The sequence below is a fragment of the Zootoca vivipara genome, chromosome 13 (assembly GCF_965207765.1).
Source record: "Zootoca vivipara chromosome 13, rZooViv2.hap1.1, whole genome shotgun sequence".
NCBI lineage: Eukaryota > Metazoa > Chordata > Lepidosauria > Squamata > Lacertidae > Zootoca > Zootoca vivipara.
The window spans coordinates 12,696,527-12,717,546 of NC_142596.1; the positions used below are offsets into that span (position 1 = coordinate 12,696,527).

The 21,020-nt window shown below is 43.1% G+C and overlaps 1 protein-coding gene across 4 annotated transcripts in view; it reads left to right on the forward strand.

Moving 5' to 3' along the window:
* Nucleotides 1-21,020, forward strand: part of SEMA6D (semaphorin 6D) — a 401,170-nt gene that overhangs the window by 139,960 nt on the left and 240,190 nt on the right. For all 4 annotated transcript variants that reach the window (XM_088657281.1, XM_088657280.1, XM_088657282.1 and 1 more), the window contains one exon: nucleotides 12,134-12,201. The gene's annotated coding sequence lies outside the window, so the exon portion shown is untranslated. The remainder of the gene's footprint in view (nucleotides 1-12,133; nucleotides 12,202-21,020) is intronic.

Here is a 21,020-nt window from a genome sequence, read left to right on the forward strand (position 1 = left end):
CTGAGGGTTTTTTGTTTTTTGTTTTAATTTAGAGATACATGCAATATGCTTTGGTGGAGAAGAAAGAGGATGAGGCAGCTCTAATGGACGTGCTGCTTTAAACTGTCACATCTTCCCTAATCATGGGAACTGTAGTATATTAAGGGTGCTGAGAGTTGTTAGGAACCCCCCCCCCCCGAGAGAGCTACAATTCCCAGAGCTCCCTGAGAAGAGAAGTGTTAAACCACTCTGAGAATTGGGTGCAGCATATAAACATTTAAGGGTTGTTGTTTTGTTTGCAGTGAAGGATTTGTGCAGTGTTTGTGTTAGCACGCGAGCGGGACAAATGGAAATTAAATGTTTACCTGGTTCTTAAGCCAATCTTTTGTGCTGTTTGCATATCAGCCTTTTGTACTCTTGGACTGAGTGCACACATGGATTGAGGCGCATGCATGCATAAAGGAAGCAAACACATAAACATTACAAAGTTCCTGGTTAACTGCATACGTTCTCCATATGAAACTGCCTCACACTGAGCCAGACCCATGGTCCAGCAACCATTTCTCCAGGGCTTTAGCATCTTAGCCCTACATAGAATTCCCAGGGATGGGCCTTCAGATAGCAGATCACCTGCTCCACTTCTGAGCTGCGGTCTCAACGTTATGTATATATTTTGTCATTGCATATCTGGCAGAAAGAAAAGAGAGCATAATATCTCCATACATTTTTAAGTGGGGTGTGTGTGTACGTTTTCACATGGAAGTGATAAAAGAAAGATGTTCCATTTTAGTATTGCATTAAAATATAACTTATGGGGTATAATCTCATACAGCAATAACGGTTTCATAAATTAGTAACGCACCATTAATGTGCAATGCCCATAATAATTTTGAGCGGTTTTCCCAATTGTGGATAGTTAGTCATTGTATGCTTTTCTGCTAGCATATTTGCAAAGCGAAGCAGGGGTCCGCTATGGTTTCAAATTGGATTGAGGACCATGTAAGGGAAGGGGCTAGATGACCCTCGAGATCTCATCCAGTTCTACAGTTCTGTGATTCTATTATTCCATGTCATGTATCATTGCTTTCAAGTGGGTTTGATGAAACATCATCTGTGGGTTTCAGGTGTGTTCCAACAAACCCTGTTCCAACAATCGGAAACAGAATGCACTGATAAAACAGGGGGCTGGACATGAAAGCAGTGTGGTGCAGTGGTCAGAGTGTCAGACAAAGACTGGGGAGATTGAAGCTCAAATCCACATTCAGCCATGCTAATCTTGGGAAAGTCACCATTGTCCAGCTTAATCTGCCTTATTGGGCTGCTGAAAGGATGAAATGGGAAGGAAAGAGTCATGCAAACCACCTGGAGATCCTTGGAGGAAAGAAAGACAGGATTTTAGTGTAAATAAACAAATGAGGGGAGTGGGATTACAGCAGAAGTCCCCGTTCTTGGATTTCATGCCTGATGATTCCTTGTGCATAGAGTCTGAATGCACTGAAATTGTAGACTCTTCCTGCATGATCTGAGACCTGAAAAAAAAACGCAGAAGTCCCAGATTGCATGTGTAGCATTTGTGGGTAAAGTCTGCGGGCACAAAGCACATGGATGTTTTTTTCCCTCTGGGCCAGCAATATTTATTCACATTTCCCCATTAACATGTGCATTTTTGTACATACTGTTCAATAGTAAAAGTGCATCAGAAAATTTGGGGAATTGCAACTGTTGAAGAATTATTGTGTGCCTGGTTCAAAGACAACTCAAAGCTAGCTACCTTTGACAACAGCAGCATATTAAATTGAAATTGCCTCTCTAAGACCCCTCAAGACTGGGCTTCAAGGGCCTGAAATTGTTCTCAAAATACCCAGTTCCCTTCTCTCCCATAGTCCAAAAAAGCAGTTTATATTTCATGATATGCAATCATAGCTTTGTTAAGAAGTGGGAGGGTTTTTTTGGCTTTTAAGAAATTGTGTCTTTTGTCCATAGGCAGGGATTGGGGCCAATAAAGCTACATTTTCAGCTTTCTTCTTGAGCCTGCAACTCTTGCTTAAAAAGCTAAAGGTAAAGGACCCCTGACAGTTAAGTCCAGTCACAGATGACTCTGGGGTTGCGATGCTCATCTCGCTTTACAGGCCAAGGGAGCCGGCGTTTGTCCGCAGACAGTTTTTCCGGGTCATGTGGCCAGCATGACTAAGCCACTTCCGGTGCAACGGAACGCTGAAACCAGAGCAACACACAGAAACCTTTTACCTTCCCACTAGAGCTGTACCTATTTATCTACTTGAACTTTTTGGCGTGCTTTCGAACTGCTAGGTTGGCAGGAGCAGGGACCAAGCAACGGGAGCTCACCCCATCACAGGGATTCGAACCGCCAACCTTCTGATCGGCAAGCCCAAGAGCAGGGGTAGGCAACCTAAGGCCTGTGGGCTGGATGCGGCCCAATCGCCTTCTCAATCTGGCCCACGGACTGTCCAGGAGCCAGCGTGTTTTTACATGAGTAGAATGTGTGCTTTTATTTAAAATGCATCTCTGGGTGATTTGTGGGGCATAGGAATTTGTTCAAGTTTCCCCCCCCCAAAAAATATAGTCCAGCCCACCCCATGGTCTGAGGGACAGTGGACCGGCCCATGACTGAAAAAGGTTGTTGACCCCTGCCCAAGAGGTTCAGTGGTTTAGACCACAGCGCCACCCGCGTCCCAATACAACTGTTCCTTAGGGATGAGCATATCTGTCCATTTCAGTTTCTCCAGGTTTCTCCTTTTCCCCATCTTAAGTCCTGCTCTCCACATTGCAAACATATGATTGCAAATTGTTTTCTTAAGTCCTCATATCGTTTCAGTGCACATTTATCATAGTATACACATTTTTGCAAAGTGGTGTTCCCTAAAGGGGGAAAGGGGAAGGGCCATAGCTCAGTGCTAGAGAATCTGCTTTGCATGCAGTAGGTCCCAGGTTCAAAATCCAACATTGCCAGGTAGAGTTGGGAGAGTCCTGCCTGCAATCCTGGACTCAGTGAATATAGTACTGTGCTAGATGGAGCAATCCTCTGACTTGGTATGTATAAGGCACCTTGATGTGTTCCTAAGATAATGCATTTCTGCATGCTTTTTTTGCTTTTTTTTTTTTTTACTAATATGTGCATTTTGTGTGCACCCTGTACCTGGTACATTCATACCTTGGAAGTCGAACGCCTTGCGAGATGAACATTTTGGCTCCCGAACGCCGCAAACCTGGAAGTAATTGTTCCAATTTGTGAATGTTCTTTGGAACCCAAACGTCCGATTGAAAGCCATGCCTTGGTTCCTGAACGTTTTGGAAGTCAAACGGTCTTCTGGAATGGATTCCGTTTGACTTCCGAGGTAGGACTGTATGTGCATTTTTGGACTGCAAAATTTGGAGAATGGCAAATTTTAAGGGATGATTGTGTTGTGGTTAATGCATTCTTTTGGAAAGTGTGAATTAGGTAGGTTCACCTTTAAATGTGCATACCTGCCAAGTTGCTGTTAGAGAAATAAGGGACCGGGCCGGAAATAGCAGACCAGAAGTAGCGCTGCCGCCATTTTTGAACTGGGCGGAGCATGCTCAGAAGTGACTTTTGATGCTGCTTTGCCCTGTTCCAAAATGGCCACCGTGCCAGAAGTCGCACTGCAGCCATTTTGGAACTGGGCAGAGCAGCATCAAAAGTCGCTTCTGAGCATGCTCCGTCCAGTTCCAAAATGGCCGCCACACCAGAATAAACCGGGGGAAAACAAAAAAAATCATTTTTTTCAGCTAGGAACAGCTGGAAAAATGGGGATTTCCTGGGGAAAACGGGAGACTTGGCAGCTATGAATGTGTCCCCAGTTGAATTTCTCCCCATCCCTACTGCTTTCCACCTCCCTTTCTGTCCCCCTACACATAACAAATACTTTAGAATTTGGGGCCGTATCCTCTGATTTTTAACTCCTCCCTTATTTATCCCTTATTCATCATGAAGTTGACCAAGTTATGTTCTCTTCCGTCAGCCTGTCACATGATGTGTCCTGTTTTCTTACTGCATTAATACTTCTTCTCCACCCCACCTCCCCAACGATTCTACATAGAATGTGCTTCCTTAAATTGGCCCTTGCTTAAGTTCAGTTTCTCAACTTATTTGCCTTCTGCTGTCAAACACACAGCAAGGTTTAGATTCTTAAATCATCCTGACCTTGTGGCCACTTGCACAGGACACTTCATTTGCACCCTAATGATAGAATAACATAATATGATTTCACTAGCAGGGTGATAAACTCCTTTTATGTGTAACGTAATCAGATTCTTCAACCCTCTCTAGAGAGAATTTCTAGATTGGGTATTAAAAACTCACTAGGGTTTTAATTTAATACCACATAAAATCTTACTTAGGTTAATCAAATCTTCAGCTCAGTGGGGAAAATCTCCACCCCTGACCATAAAAACTTTTTACAGGTTTAGAAAAAAACATGCTAAGCAGCTCTGAGATCAAATGAGAAGGAAATAGCTGGGCCTGAGTGCTATTTATTTACTTCAGGGACTGGCACTGTTCTGCCCAGGAGAATGACCACCAGTTCCTCCCATGGCACCTGTGAAAGTTCTCAGTAAACATCACTTCAGAAATCCACAAATGCATTAGAGACTGTTTGCTCTTCCTGACTCTTCCTGTTTGTACTAGCTGTGTCTCTTGCATTGAACACGCTCCCTTAAACATACCCAATTTCATTGGAAGACAAAAGTGACCACCCATTCACCTTTCCTTTCTGAATACCAGTTTCTCTCTGTGACTGAACTTGGCAGCGGCTGATATAGGTGTCTTTGTTCCCTTTAATTTGGGGGGGGGGCTGGGAGGCGTGTCTGCACCATATAGTGCTCCTGTCTCTTTTCCTGCTATGTTGTATTTTGCTAAATGCACAATACAGCCATCTTGTGCTACAGCAGCCATTTTCTACCTGGTGCCCACATCGCTTTCTCAAAATTCAGTAACCCTCCCAAGTGTCCCTATTTCCCAGGGACAGTCCCAGATCTACAGAAGCTGTCCCAGTTCCTGATTTGATCCCGGAATGTCCCGCTTTTCCTTAGGACATCCCTATGTTCATTGGAGAAATATTGGAGAGTTTGGTAGGATGCCCTATTTTCATCAGAGAAATGTTGAAGGGCCCAAAAATGTTTGCTACCCATAATTATGGTATTTTATTCCTAAATAAAACAGGGACGTGGGTGGTGCTGTGGGTTGAACCACAGAACCTAGGGCTTGCCGATCAGAAGGTCGGCGGTTCGAATCCCCGCGACGGGGTGAGCTCCCATTGCTCGGTCCCAGCTCCTGCCAACCTAGCAGTTCGAAAGCACATCAAAGTGCAAGTAGATAAATAGGGATCGCTCTGGCGGGAAGGTGAACGGCATTTCCGTGCACTACTCTGGTTCGCCAGAAGCGGCTTAGTCATGCTGGCCACATGACCCGGAAGCTGTCAGCAGTGGGAAGGTAAACGGCGTTTCCGTGTGCTGCTCTGGTTCGCCAGAAGCAGCTTTGTCATGCTGGCCACATGACCTGGAAGCTGTACGCCGGCTCCCTCGGCCAATAATGCGAGATGAGTGCTGCAACCCCAAGTCGGTCACGACTGGACCTAATGGTCAGGGGTCCCTTTACCTTTTATTCCCAAATAAAACAGACAAGCCTATCTAGACTGTAGAAGTTAGCATGTGTTTTAATCTGTTAGCTTAATTATTGGTTTTTGAATTTTCGCCTATTTTCAGCTGCTGCTTTTTATTACAACGTTAATGTTTGGGGTTTTGTGTAAACCACTTAAATGTTCTGGTTACAGTTTTCCTTAGTATAATGCATTTTTGTATGTTATTTTCACTAATATTTGCATTTATATGCACACTTTCCCCTAGTATATGCATTTTTAGATACGTTACCTGGTTGGAGAACTAAGTTGCAAAATTTAAAGAAGTGCAAATTTCAGAGGATGGCTGTGTTTTGGTTTGCATGTTGTTTCAGAAAGTGCGAATTAGGTGGGTTCACTTTGAAATGCAAAGCAAATTTCTCTACCACCCACTTGCTCCTCTAAAGTTAAAAAGGAAAGCAATAAAAAAGATTAATAGGGATTTTAAAATACTCATACATACATGTGACTAAGATGGTGACTAGCAAATAAGATGACCAGAAATACAAGGTGCCTCCTTGACTTTTATATGTTGAGCCTGGGTTTTTGTAACTAGTAGAGCAGATTTTGCAATTGATTGCCTTAAAGGAGGAAACATATCCAATCTGGAATTGACCCTGTTTGCAAGTGAATACAGAATGCATGCAAAGAAATCTTCTCCTAAAATGACTATATAAAGAGTAAGCAAATATGTATGTAACAGCAGCAGCTAGGATTGTTTACACACAGAAGTGGAAGGAAGAAGTCCCACCCCCCCCAAATAGAAAAATGGATAAACAAGGTGATGAACTATGCAGAATTTGCAAAGTTGCTTTGTGGAAGAAAGGAAGCCTTTTCGGATTACTTAAAGAAACACTACAGTATGATGAACTGGCAAGTAGGATTTGAACTATGAGCAACAGAAGGAATTAGAGATTATAGTATTGTTGTTATGATATAAGAGTTAGAAAGTAAGATACAGCAAAGGAGGGAGAAATAAAAACACAATGGAAAATGGGGTGAGAAGTCGACAAAAACGAAAGAAAATTTTACTATTTACTATGTATTGAAATGTATATGTTAAACCTTTGAAATTCAATAAAATGTAACTTTAAAAAAAGAGCAAGCAAATACATTATTCTCTTTGTGCAGGGGTACAAATCCTTTGAGCTATAGCCATATTATTGAATCCCTTTCCCCAGAACAATAAAAACCCTTAGTAATGCAATGTAGATTGTGTTGGCTAACCTGTACCCCTCCAATGTCGTAGGACTACAGCTGTCGTGGTGACCATTGGCCATGCTGGTTGGGGTTAATGAGAGTCAGATACTGCAGACAACTGGAGGCCAACATCTACTCTAGCTGCATATTCAGAATTGAAAAGAATCTCCTAAAGGAAGGGACAATAGGGTTTTTTTCCACAGCTAAATCCTACCCAGAATAGAGCAGACCGACTTATACATGTAATGAACCTAAGCTTGTCATATCCATTCACTTCCATGAGTCTTCTCTGAGCAGGACTGGCATTGAATCTATTTCGACATATGCCTTACAACGACAAAGTAAAGCAAGTAAATTCACTTGCCCCACATTTTGCCTGCATTTGCCTGGGATGAGTCAGCTGTTATCTCCAGAGATGCAGGAGCTGATTCGGATCACTGGAACACTAATTGTACTGGTGGGCCATATTGCTGTCTTTTGAGCATGAAGATGAACTCGTCTACAAAAATGTTCCCTTGCGGCTGCCTCCTCTTCCTATGCCGTTCCCTGGCAAAATATACCACTCTGCTGATGAAACCAGACCACAGCTCCTGGTTCATTTGCTTAAATTGCTGTTCGTTGGAGGGCTCTCATCGTTGTACCAGATCTTGCAGAGATTTACATGACCCTCTACACTTGTATGTATGTCTTCTTGATAGCAAAGCCCTCAAAGCTGCTATATATATTACAGCATTAAAAGCAATCCAATGTTAAACATGGTTCGCTCCCCAACCACCCTGGCACATGAAAGTTTTAAATTGCAGAGTTCTTTTACTGTGACTGTGCAGCTCCTCTCTGCTCTTGTCATATCAGATTTTGAGAGCACACATACCGGTATAATATTGCTTTCATTTATTTATTTTTAAAAAGGTATTGTGAGGGACAGAAGCTATAGACAGCCCCCTCCCATCTTAAACACAAGCTCTTTGCCCAGCGCAAGTGGGAGCGGGGAGGGGGATGTTTCTAGTGGGGAATCAGGAAGCAGGAGCCAGGGCTCAGGCAGGGTAGCCGAGCCTAGGCGCCGCTTGGGAAAGGAAGGGGGAAGTAGGGAAAACGCAGGACGAAGACCGATCCCAGCGACCCCGGAAGTGCACAGGAAGCGCAGGGGGCGGAGATTTAGTATCCTCAGGCTACTTTGCTGGAGGAAAACGCGGGAATCTCCATTCGGAGGTTCTGCACCGGACTGAGAACATGTACATAGTACTGTTTCAGCACTGTAAATAGACTGCACTAAATAAAAGGATAAAAATGCAGAGCTGTGAGGAGTCGTTACTCTAGAGTAGCCACCACCGCCACTGTGACAGGTATTAATTTCTTTCTGTGTCTGCATGAGTCCAGCTCAACATGGAGATGCTAGAGAATGAACCTGCAAACTTCTGCATGCAAGGATTGAGTGGTTATGGTTGCCCCCCCCCCATTTTTGCAGGTGGTTTTATTCAAAAGCTATGATGACGTGATGGCAGGGATGCTGACTGTGGCACAGTGGCCATCACAAAACATGGGGATAGTGCAGGTACCAGCAATCACAAATCGGTAGCAAATCTGAACTCCTAGCAGGACAAGCGACTGGAAAGCAGGGACAAAACATAGCACTAATAATAACACTAAGAGCATGCAACCCTCATAGTTATCAGTGCAAACCAAGATTGACTACAGCATCAAAATACTATTGCAGATGGTCCTCTTTGCAGTCTATGGCAGACATCTTTGGGAAATCCTGGCAAATTTCTTGAGCTGCTGCTATAAAGGGGGCCACCTTGTCTGTAAATGTTTCATTGTGGTCTGTTAACAGATCACAAAAATCAGTCAGGGTCCAGCCAGCTCTTGCACTCAAATGATCTTCCAAAAAAAATGAGCTACTACATTTTCCACCTCCTCAGTATCACAAACACATGCACACTCGGCATAAGGAATCTCTTTATACTTTCCTTCCAGATTGGCTGAAGGCATTATTTGGAAACCAAGGGAGCTAAAAAGGTGTGTGTGTGTAAAATTTAGTAAATTTCTTAACTGCTTTATATTCCTATCAGCCCATCACCCATTCCCATCACCCCACCCCCACCCCCACCCCCTGAATATACATAAGGGTCTGGTGACTTCTGTTTCAGTGTATCTGATGAAGTGTGCATGCACACGAAAGCTCATACCAAAATAAAAACTTAGTTGGTCTTTAAGGTGCTACTGAAGGATTTTTTTTTTTGTTTCGACTCAGACCAACACGGCTACCTACCTGTAACTTGCTTTATATTCAAAAGACTCTCAAAGTGATGTACAGAAAATCAAAACCAAATACAGTATAACAGAGTTTCAGAACATTGCACAAAGCAGAGGACAAGTACCATACGAAAGAATATCAAAACTACATACAATACAATACAATACAATACAATACAATACAATACAATACAATACAATACAATACAATACAAAGATCGATTTTCAAACGAACAAAAACTCAAATCAATATACAATATAAAAATAAAACACAGTAGGAAGGAATCTCAAAGCAACATACAAAGTGCAGGTCAAATACAATTCAAAACAAAACAGATCTAGCAATATACCAAACTGAACTCAAAGACAACAAAATTAATAATTTCAGAACAGTACACAGAATAAAAATCAAATACAGTACAAACATTGACATTAAAATCCAATCTTTTTTAAAAAATGACGTTCTACTATTGAATGAGTAACACTTCCAAAATCCTAGCCAATCATTTTGTAAAACAAAGCACAGCTGACCAGGTAGCCTTGGAACTGAAGTAGAAATAAACCAGTGATATATTCACTCTCACTCCTACCCAAAGGCAGGTCTGTGCCTCTAAGACTCATGCTCCGAATAACAGTAAGCAACTGTATCCTGCCAGTATAAACTTTTCTAAGAGTAACTTTTTTCTAATGGGGAGGGATAACAACCTTTAGATCCCATAATTCTTTGGGGGAAGTCCTGACTGTTTAAAGTTGTTGTGCTATAGCTATTGATTCATAGTGCAGATGAGGCTATTTTCACAAATGTACAGTGGTACCTCTACTTACGAATAACTCTACTTACGAATGTTTCTACTTACGAACGGAGCTCCGTCCGCCATCTTGGATGTGGTTTAGATAGGATCTTTTCTACTATAGAATTTTTTCTCCCAATGCATTCCTATGGGATTTGACTTACAAATTTTTTTGACTTACAAATGTGCATTCGGAACGCATTAAACCGTAAGTAGAGGTACCACTGTATGCATATTTGTGCACATTCCCCCTTAATATATGCATTTTTCTATGCATTGTTTGGTTGGATAACAGCATGGCAAAATTCAGAGAATGTTGAAGGATAATTGTGTTTCATGAAGGCTCACTTTGCCCCATACACACATGCCTGAATCTTGATATCTTCTTTGGAGGCCTGTCTAAGGTTCCCCCCGCCTAATAAAGTGAGGCGGATTGCTCCTAAGGACAAGGCCTTTTGAGTGGTGGCACCCTGTTTAGGCAGCAGGTGAAGAGAACCACTGCTCTTTGAATTAGAATCCACTGTTTGCGTCGGGTTTTTTGCACCGTTGTCCCTTGGCTCAGCTTCATGCTGGTTTTATCCTTTTCTCTGCAGGAATTTATGCTGATTTTAGCTGGTAAGGGTGGGCGAGTTGCTGGGTTTTTTGCTTTTGTGGTTTATTTCATGTTCACTTTTATTGTGAATTGTGTTTTATTGTTTATGTGGAATGCCCAGAGAACCCACACCACACCCACAGAATGCACTTCCCCCCATAGCTGCCAAGTACCCCATTTCCCTCGGGAAACCCCCGTTTTTACTTACCTTTTCCCGGTGGTCCCCCGTATCACTTCGTCTCCCATTTTTCTCCATTATTTTCTCCTGCCGGCGACCTTTTTTTTTTCTTTCCGGTGTCGCTCCGCCCTTCTATGAGCACCAAAAATGGCTGCCGCCGGCTTCAAAAGTCACATCTACGCATGTCCGGAAGTGCATAGACGTGACTTCTGGTGTAGGCGGCGGCCATTTTGGGTGCCCATAGATGGGCGGAGCGACACCGGAAGTTGCGTGATGCACTTCCTGACATGCATACAAGCGACTTTTGAAGCCAGCGGCAGACATTTTTTGTGCCCATAGAAGGGCAAAGCGACACCGGAAGTTACGTCGACGCAACTTCCGGTGTCACACGGCTGCCGGTCCCGGATTCTGCAGTCCGGGACTTGGAAGGTAAGCTTCCCCCAAGGTGCTGGAAACTGTAGCTCTGTGAGGGCTTTCCTAACAGCTCTCAACACCCTTAACCAAGTGCAGTTCCCAAGATTCTCACGAGCGGGAACCAGGACTGTTAAAGTGGTGCAAGAGTGCTTTAAAAATGGTGCAGATGTGACCTTAGTTGGATGAGCAGCAGCACCCCACATAACACGATCATAATTATAGATGTCAAAACATCCTTTTTATTAGAATGTGCATCTGGCTTAGTGCATGCTCCTTGCTTTTGTTTTTAAAAGATGCAAAATGCCAGATCTTTATCCTTGTTTTCTGATATTTGAAGAAAGATTCCCGAAGGAGAACTGAGAGGAATGAAATGTCTCTGAACTTGGAGGCATCTTGGGGATTTTAATGAAATAATTGGTACTTTATTGTCCCTCCCTGTGCTGACCTTTAATTATATGTGTGTTTGTGCTCTTTATTAAAACTAACCATGTCGTGCTCTGTTGTTCCTTCCTGGTTGAGTGCTGGTGACTGTATCATCAGGACACAATGCCTCTAATCAAAATTGTCTCTGGGAAATCAGTAGCCAGGTTCTGTAGTTGGCGTGTGAGTGTTGTAGGTGTTCCTTTCCCTCTTTTAGTGGTTTCATCCAGAGCCAACTTACCGATAGGCACTTGTGGTGCGGGGCACCTGGGCGCCGGACTCTTAGGGGCACCAGGCCGAGAGTCCGGGGCCCGAGAGTTGAGTCCGGGGAAGAGCCCATTCATCGGTTGGAGCGCCGTGACGGGCTCTTCTTCTGCAGGCAGCTCTGTGCCGTGAGTTCGGGGGTGACCGAGCCAGCGAGACGCTGAGGCAGCCAGCCAGCTCCGGCCTCCTGTGCGCCTGGGACTAGGCAACCTGGGTGGGGGCGCTGGGCCGATCCCCAGCAACGCATATGCTTTAGACAGCCCTGGTTTCATCATTAAACTTCCTTCCAGCCATTGACAGGCCACACTTCCCATGTGTACCTAGCCTGTTGAAGTTTGAAAACAAGCATCTATTTCATTAACAACCTTCTCTCCTCTCTCTTCAACAGGTTTGCCTGCATCTGAGCCAAGGTCAGCCCGTATGGGAGCATCAACGCCAATCGCTTAAGGATCAGTGGTAAGATTAGAGATATATGCCTGGTGCTTGTGGGAAGTAAAGACACATGGAAAATTCGATGTTCCCCCTTGACAGATGGAGATGGCATGCCTTCATTGCATCACTGATCTGTTGCTAATTCTTTAAGGTCTGGGCCCCAATATTCTTATTATTTATGCAATTTATACACCGCCACTCATCAAAAGATCACAGGCTGGTTTACAGTATAAAAATATTGAAGTTCAGTTGCCCGTTTCCTTACTTTGAAAAGAGGTCCAAGTCTATCGGGATATACCTTGAGTTGGAGGCAAGCAACAGAAGATAGATCAGGATCTGCTGGCAGGTTTCTGGAGGAGTTGCAGTAGATCCAAGGGGGCCACGTGTCGTGCTGTGCAGAGAGCATTCTCTGTTTGAATGAGTCCTCTGTTTGAAGGGCTCTCTGGTTTGGAGATCAGGAACTCCAAGACGGGATTGCTGGAGGGGCCTTGAAGTTGTCTTAACTGCTGGTTAGCACCAGTTCAGCAGCTCGCCTAGTCACAGTCTTCCCCTCTAGGGTGAGGGGCCTTTTGTTTCTATTTAAATTATAGCAGTAGTTCTGTGCCTGAATATATACCTGTAAATTGGCATGTGCAAAGTGGATGCTAATCAAAAACATATTCTGCACTCCCCTTTTTTGGGTGTGTGTGTGTGATACATTCCCCTTTTTTCCATGTGTCCGCCCTAAGTGTGTATGTGGTCACCTTAAGTAGATTTAACAGGCGGGGAACAACCTCATTTCCAGTTGTTTGAGAGGCAACAACCCCCTCCCCTCCCCTTCACACCCACACCCACAGCCCTGCTGGAATAAAGGGGGAAAATGGAGTGATTGGTCACTCTCTTATGAGAATCATGTCCCATGTTCAGGAGCAGCCAGTGGTTTGATGCTACAGAGCTGCCCTCCTGACTCTGGCATTACTCCCACTTAACAGGATGGTGCAAGAGTCAGGCAGTAGGGAACCAGTGAGGTCAGGACTGTACAGGGGCACCAGCAGAGCTAATCCGTTGCTTCCCCTGGTGCATCTTCGCAACCCTGATGCCACTGCTGTCCTGCCCCGTTTCCGCTGCAGTTCTGCTGCACCATCCCCTCCATGCTGGCCTCTCCTACCCAGGTTAAACCTTAACATCTCAAAGTAAAGTGGTGGTGGGGGACCTCTTCTCTCTTAGTCGGTAGATATTAACACGGGATGGGCATTCCAAACAATGAAAAGTTTTCAAGTGAAAACTGGCATGGTACCATTTTGGAAGGACTGTACCATTTCAGTTTTTAACTTTTAAAATTAGCCTTTTACCATGTTCCCTAGCAACACATCCACTGAGATCAATGGAGGCTTGTATCAAAGACCTCACTCTGCAATCAGCCAGCCCCCACCTGCCTGCCTTCCTACTTACCATCAGTCTCAGGGGGTGTCATCTTCCTTTTCCTTAGTCTCAGTGTTGCCTTTGTAGTATTCAGCAGGGAGGAGGATGGGGACAAAACTAGAATGAGTTGGTTCTGCCTCTCATTGGCTCTGGTTCCACCTACTGTTTGGTGTCCCTGCCTTCTGCCGCAGCACCCTCAATGGGCACCAGCCACCACACACAGTCTCTTTAAAAAGGCATTATTTCTTCAGCAACTTGACTGGGGGTAGTGGCACCCACATCATGCGCTCGTCGCAAGATTACATTATTTGTCCATCCATTCACACTTCACTTCACCATTTGTGTGGCTTTTGAATTCACGCTCCAATATATTTTCTTGACACAAGAAAGGGCTTCAATGGGCATGTGATGAATGTCCATATTAAATTAATTCTCCCCTTTTAATTAAGTTCATCTAAATTTAATTTTGCAATTTTATTTCAGTAAACCAACCTGACTTCAACTGTTGAATGTGCTTTTTCTACCACTGTTCACTCATAATTGTACCTATGAAAGATTTATGACTTGGGGAGATAATTCTGAACCATTTTGAATGTGCTCGGCATATGCTTCATGGATGACTAGTAACTCAAGCAATTAGTATCTCGGAGGACTGTTCAATAAGAGTGGCTGTACACCAACCTCAAGATTCATTTCAGACCTAGAATCTGCACTTTGGGAAGCAGCTCGCCTCTTCCCCAGGTGCTTTGTATTCTGCTCAATTTGACTCAGGGTCAATTCCGCTTCAAGAAAAACAAAGCTCCAGTTCCCACCCTGTTCACTAATAAAATAGGTCTCTTTTCCCCCTTTGGACAGAAATGGATGAAATTTGCAGGCATAGTACCCCCTCCATAGTAGATTATCATATTACAGGAAAATGCATCTAGGAGCTCTTCAGTTGGGTGTCTTTAAGATTTTCAATTTTCTGGCAGAAGTGGATGAAATTTTCAGGCATGGTTGTCCTTATTGAGGCATTGAAGCAAATTTCAGAATGATAGCTGCATTTGTTCTCCCCCCCAACAGCAATTGCAGGGTTGTTGTTGTTGTTATTTTAACACACCCTTAACCCCCCCCCCTTGTGTTTTGTGGGTATGGGTATACCAGGCCTGAGAAAGGGGCGGTTAGGTACAAAACTTCCAAACTTACAGATAGATGGGTTCATAGGAGTCACTTAAGTTGATTGGAGGGTGTGGGGAGAGGAGTAAAGAATATGCTTTCCTCCCTGTGGCTTTTTATGGACACTGGAGTGGGTGCAGGTTCAGTGGGTAGAGCTGCACCCCAAGATCTGAGGATTACGTAGCTTTAGACACCTGGTGCAGCTGATACAAGATGTAGGAGGCAGGTAGTTGACGCTGGCAGACATATGGAGACACCAAGATACAGTTTAAATTAAGGACCTTTTAAAAAACCCAGGGCAAAATTAGGGTTGATAAGAAATCTGTCTGAACCCAGGAATCTTAGTAGTTAATCCTCCATACCAATTGCTAAATTGGTTTTTAAAGAACTCTCTTCTGGAACCAAACAATGTATCTTTCATTTACTGTATATACAGATAGATATCCTCCCCCCCTTTCCTTTTCAAGTTCATTTTTGGCCTCTCAAGAAAGCTCTCGTTATTTAGCGACGGGTGAAAGTGTTGTTCTTTCCCAGACTCCTGAATGCCTCTGGATTAAATTAACTGCAGTGCGTAAGGCTGAGCAAGTCGACACTTAGAAAAGTTTCGCAAAGAAACTCAAGTGCCTCATTTAATCTCCTATAAGGGGGGGAGGAGAGAGGGAAGGAAAGTAGCAGTCCTTGGCATGATGAAACACATCTGAGCTTTAATGTGGGAGTCTGGATGAGGCCCAGAGAAGGAAGCACTTGAAAATTGCAAAATGGCACAGTTAGGTTGTTGTTTGGTTTTAAGACAGTAACCACGTGAGGGGGATTTTATTATTATTACTATTAGAAAGAAAAGAAAAGAAAAGAAAAGAGAGATGCTAACTAGGGAAGGGGTATGTTAAACTTCCAGCATCTTAAGAATGCGTAATGACTGACTGCCAGTACAGCTGATCCCTGCTGGGTAATGGGGGGATGCCTACCATGTAAATATAAAGGGGGTTATTTAGGAGACCCAGTGAGCTGTGAATTATTGCCTCGGTTGTCACAAAAAGAGGGGAAAATGAGTTGCGGAGAGGAAAGGACGTGTGCTGGGTTCTGAAAAGCTTCACAAGATTTTTTGGGTGATGGGGGTGGTGGGAACTCATATGTACTTTTCCGTGAAAAGAAATATTTGTTTTGTCAGATTGCAGAGCTCCCAGCCCACTGCGATTGCTTTGTAAAATCCATTACGGAAACAAAAGGAATCTATTTTTATGCCACATGCAATGCAGAAATGAGAAGAAAATAGGCTTCCAAGCCCTACTTTCTTATCTTAACTTTTCTAATATTTGCCCACTTGCAAAAGTTAACAACTGGAGCTCCAGTCCCAAGCCAAATCAGTAGTGGGTTATTCTGTCATTAATGGGAGTGGGGGGAGGGTGGATCCTGGATTCTCTTAGAATGTGGTGTGTGTTGTTTGAAATTAATGAGTGGTGTTAGAACTTTATGGAAGTTAACAGTTGGTTCAAAACTAGAATTTAGGTGCCCTTGTGATGAGTTTAGATGACCGGCCTTCCCAATCAGAGATGGTTCTTCTTAACTGTAGCAATGCCAAGGTTGGAAAACATCAAGTCCAGGGGTCAAATGTGGCCCTCTAAGCCTTTCTATCTGGCCCCCAGGCAAGAGCAAAACTAGACTTTCATTCACTCGGGTCAGAGACTCAGTTCAGCATACACACCAACACACGTTTGCATACACATGGAGACTGACAGAATGGAGAAGGCCACTGAGCTTATCCCTGTTCTCCCACTCATTCCATGGAAGTTGAATGACTAAAGAAGGCTATTGTCTGCCTTTGAAATGCGAAACCTTGTCCTATCTGATTGGTAAAACCTATGTTGGAGGTAGTACTTGCTGATATGGTACATTCCTGCTCTTGAGGGTCAAGGCATAGGGTGCTTGCAGGCAACACTTCATTCTGTTTTCCTGATGTTTCCTTACCTGGCAATTCCCACAGTTTGTGTCATCTTTCACACAATGTAAATGCTACTCCTGGAAACCTAGTAGAATGTAAAGGAAGTTTAGTGCTCCTTTCTGTATTGTTTGCTTCCATTAAAAAAAAAAAGATCCATTTGCAAACCCGTTAAACCTGGAAAATCATAGAGGTTTTGCATTGTAATTTCATATGACAAAATCTGGGGTTGTATTCTGGCATGCAGTTTCCTCCCACCATTTGAACTTTAGCGTAACATGGTGGTATATTGATCAAAGAGCCACAGTTAACACAGCACAACACATAAATAAAGTGAGGGGGAGCACTGGGATCTGGGAAGGAAGCAATGGCATTATAATCAGGAACGTGAATGCTACAGTGCCCATTTCTGAATGCACCCCTAGTCTCCACCTGTGGCAGAATGAGGTGGTCAGAATCCTGAGGCTGTCATACTTGTCCTGTCATTTTGGATCCATTTTGAACATTTCACAATGTAAACATGTTTTTTTTTTTTAAGGAATATTGGGGGATCTGTCCCAGCCCAGCTCATTCCTTGTTGGACTACTTTTTTCTTTATGGGAGAGTGGTTTTTTTTTTTCATGGAGGGAGTCATTCAAAGTGTATCCCATAGCCCCAGCTGTATTTGAAGTGGCAAAGCCATTCCATCACCAGATTTCCTGTATCTGTAAACCAGACACAAAGTAAGTAGACTGCCCCCAAAATCTTGATTTATATAATTAGTTCATTACATGTCTTCCAGTGCAGTCAGTGTTGAAAGGAAGATGAAGAAAAACCCAGTCTACTAGTTAATCCTCCACCTCCTGGGAAATGAATTTGCCTAGCATGACTTGAAAGGCAGAAATAATAGATTTGCTTAACACTTCTGAAGTCTTTTTGAGGGTGTGCAGCCAATTCACACACCATGTTAGCTAGCCCCTATAGGGCCACTTCATTTTCTTGGGTGAACCCCAGACTACATCGTCAACATTCCTCTGCAGCAGTGCATCACAGGGAATCCACCCATTTCTTGGCCCCATTCATAGATCACAAACAGGGAGACTTGTGAATGGAGTGGTCAGTCTGCAGCCCTCTAACTCTTGCTTGTTGACTACTTAGAGATGGAGGAGAAATTTGATTCAGTTTGCAATTAAAGGCAAACCTACCTAACTCACATTTCCCAAAGCAATAGGCAAACTGAAACAGTCGTCCGCATTTCCCCAAATTTTGCAATACAGTTCTCTAGCCAAAATGCATATACTGGTGTAAAGAGTGCGTAGAAATGCATATATTACTGAAAATAACGTTCAAAAAATGCATCATGCTAGCAAATATTGCTTTGCAAAAAATGTGCATTTCAAGCAAAATGCATATTAGACTTGAATTTAAGATGGGGGAAATAGAGACTGGACTTGACAGATTCTACTCCCATCATCCTTGACCATGCAGACTGGGGCAAATGCAAGTTGGAGCCCAACAGCATCTAGTGGGCCCCAGATTCTCCTCCGCTGCCTTTAAAGCTGCTCAGGAAACCCCAGAAACAGTTTGGAAATTAGTGGTTTACACAGTGTCATCAAGCTAAAAACCATTTCTTATTTTTCAGTGTTTATTCCCTGTTCCCCTGCTAAAAATCCAGCATCACCAATAAAGAACACAAATATATATCTCAGCTCCTTTAAAAAAAAATGCCTAATGATCTTCCAAATTTATCTATGAGGATGCATTTGTGGATAAACAGATCTTTCCTTTCATAACCCTTTAGATTTCCCATAATGCAGTCATCTGCCCAGACCTCCCTCTAATGAGTTGAAAACCTCAATAGTGGCTTTTGTTTATAATAAATATTCCCTACTAATGTTACCAGCGCTATTGTACGATGTCTCAATAGAGGATTATTGCTTTGTGTAATACGTTCGCTTTATGCCTTCACTTCTTGAGAGTGGAGCTGATACCAAGTGTTTAATCTGCGAATGATGCAATGAATAATGTACCCCAAATATAACATCAGTCTGTTGTCATTAAGGCTCCCAGTGAAGTCCTGGGGCATAAAATGTAGATTTGGCTGATTGATCAATGCAGTCTTCGACACTGAGGCTTAAAGGCGGAAATCTGACTTGTAAGGAAGTATAAAGTAATATTTACAAAATAATATCAATGATAAATCACTATGGGTTATTCATATTTATAACCCTTTCAAGGTGGCATGCACAGTCCTTGCGCTGCCCGCCCTCTGCCATATCTTCACAACAACCCTGTAAAATAGGCTAGCTAAGGCCACATACTGAGCATCATGTCGTGAGTGCAGATTTGAACCTGGGTCTCCCCTGTCCAGTGTTTTTAATTGATACCCTCCCTCTGCCCTCCATAGAGCTCAAAGCAGCTCCATGGGATATTGCTGTCAGAGGCACCACCAGGTTTGAGAGGGACCTGGACAAGGTGTCTTCCCCACAGATTGACTCCACTCACCCTCCTACCCACCAGTCCCCATCAATGTCCTGTGCCTTCTTAAGTCATCACTGCATTTCTTTAAAAAAAAAAAAAATCCTGTTATATATATATGTCTCAATTTTCTCTTACTGCCAGCCATTTTGGAGATTCATTCTTAGGAAAAGAGGCATTGTATAGATATACATATTTTAAGTAAATATAGTATAGTAATAATTGAACCGGGTTTCATAGGTATGGCTGCATGCGCTTATGTGCTTTGCCATTAAAGCCTAGAAGTTTGGCCCAACTAGAATCAATATCCAGCGCTATTTAAACACTCTAAAAATGATTATGCCATTACCTCTTCCTTCCAGTTAATACAAATTATACAGTGATATTAAATTTACTGCAAACATATCCTTAGCACTTGGGTACTTCCAAAGAGAGCTATTTTGCAGTTTATAAAACCAGATCTGGTTTTGGAAGGAAAGAACAGAAATATGTTATTAAATTCCATTTTGTGGTACAATATAATCAGCAAAGCAATTGATGTAACTACCTCGTGGCAAGAATTTAAGGAAGAAAAATAATCAGAACACAGCTTAATTGGGGGAAAGCTTGCTCTCCTCTTAAATGAATACTTCAACTTTTTGTTAATGCAGTTTTACAGAGCCAGGGAGTGAATGGAAATTGTCGAACAGCTGTGTAAGAAGCAAGTTACGCTACGACGACACACAAAAATGGAAATTGTTGACATGGCAATTGTTTGAATTCGTATTTGTTTAGATAATAGCAAAGTTTCTTTTTTATAGACTGTAAAAGCTGAGGTTCCGCAGAAACATTATGCGCAACATTTATGGGGAAACCTTGGGCCCTTCTGCGCTAGACATTTAAAGCAGTACGATAGACGAGAGAGCAGTGTGTGACTGGGAGCAACTTCTATTGGGAAAACGCAACAGGTAACAACAGGTCTGAGGTTTTCCTGTCCATTCTTCTCTACATGTTCCAGTTGCTGCTCAGAGGGACTCTGCTTTCTCCATGGGTATTTTAAAGCAAGCAGAACAGGCTAGTCTCAACATCTGTAAGAATTGCCCTCTTCCAGGAAGAAGAATGTAGGGTCCAACAGGCACATATTTCCACATGTGGTGGGAGTGCCCCAAAATCAAATCACTCTGGACAACAACCATACAAGAAATATGTAAAATAACCAAACAAGTAATAGAAATAACCCCAGAATTGGCCTTGCTAAACATCTTCCAAGACAACAATGCCCACTTACACCACAAAGAACTCATAACCCACTTACTCTCAGCAGACAGAAACACCAAAACAAGACACTGGAAAGATCTATCAGGAGTAAGCATGGAGCAATGGTACCAAATAATATGGGAAACAGCCTTACTAGACAAGTTAACCAATAAGCTGAAACTGACACGGGGACAAATACAAGAAGATGGCTTCACCCCGGTATGGCTCCCTTTTATCACATACACAGCCCAACAAGACAATGACAAAAATCCACCAACAGCGTACAAATCAATATGGCTAACTTAATCCAAAACACTCCCCACCCACCCCACTCAAACATGAAACAAAAACCACCACAGCCAACCACAAATGCATAATCACACCCTAGGCCAACCCCATCTCTCACAACCAAAGGAACACAAGCAAACAACCTGCACAAGCGATACTGACAACCCCCCCCCCAATATATTAAGTAAAATAGAAACACCGTCACCCGAACTCACCCCCACTCACCTTTCTCCCATCTACCTCTTTTCCCCCTTTCCTTCCCAATATCTCAACAAATGAAACTGACCTGTAAAAATGTTACGAGAGACATTGCACATATTTCTGTAAATCGGGAAAATCTTTAATTTAAAAAAGGGGGGAAAGAATGTAG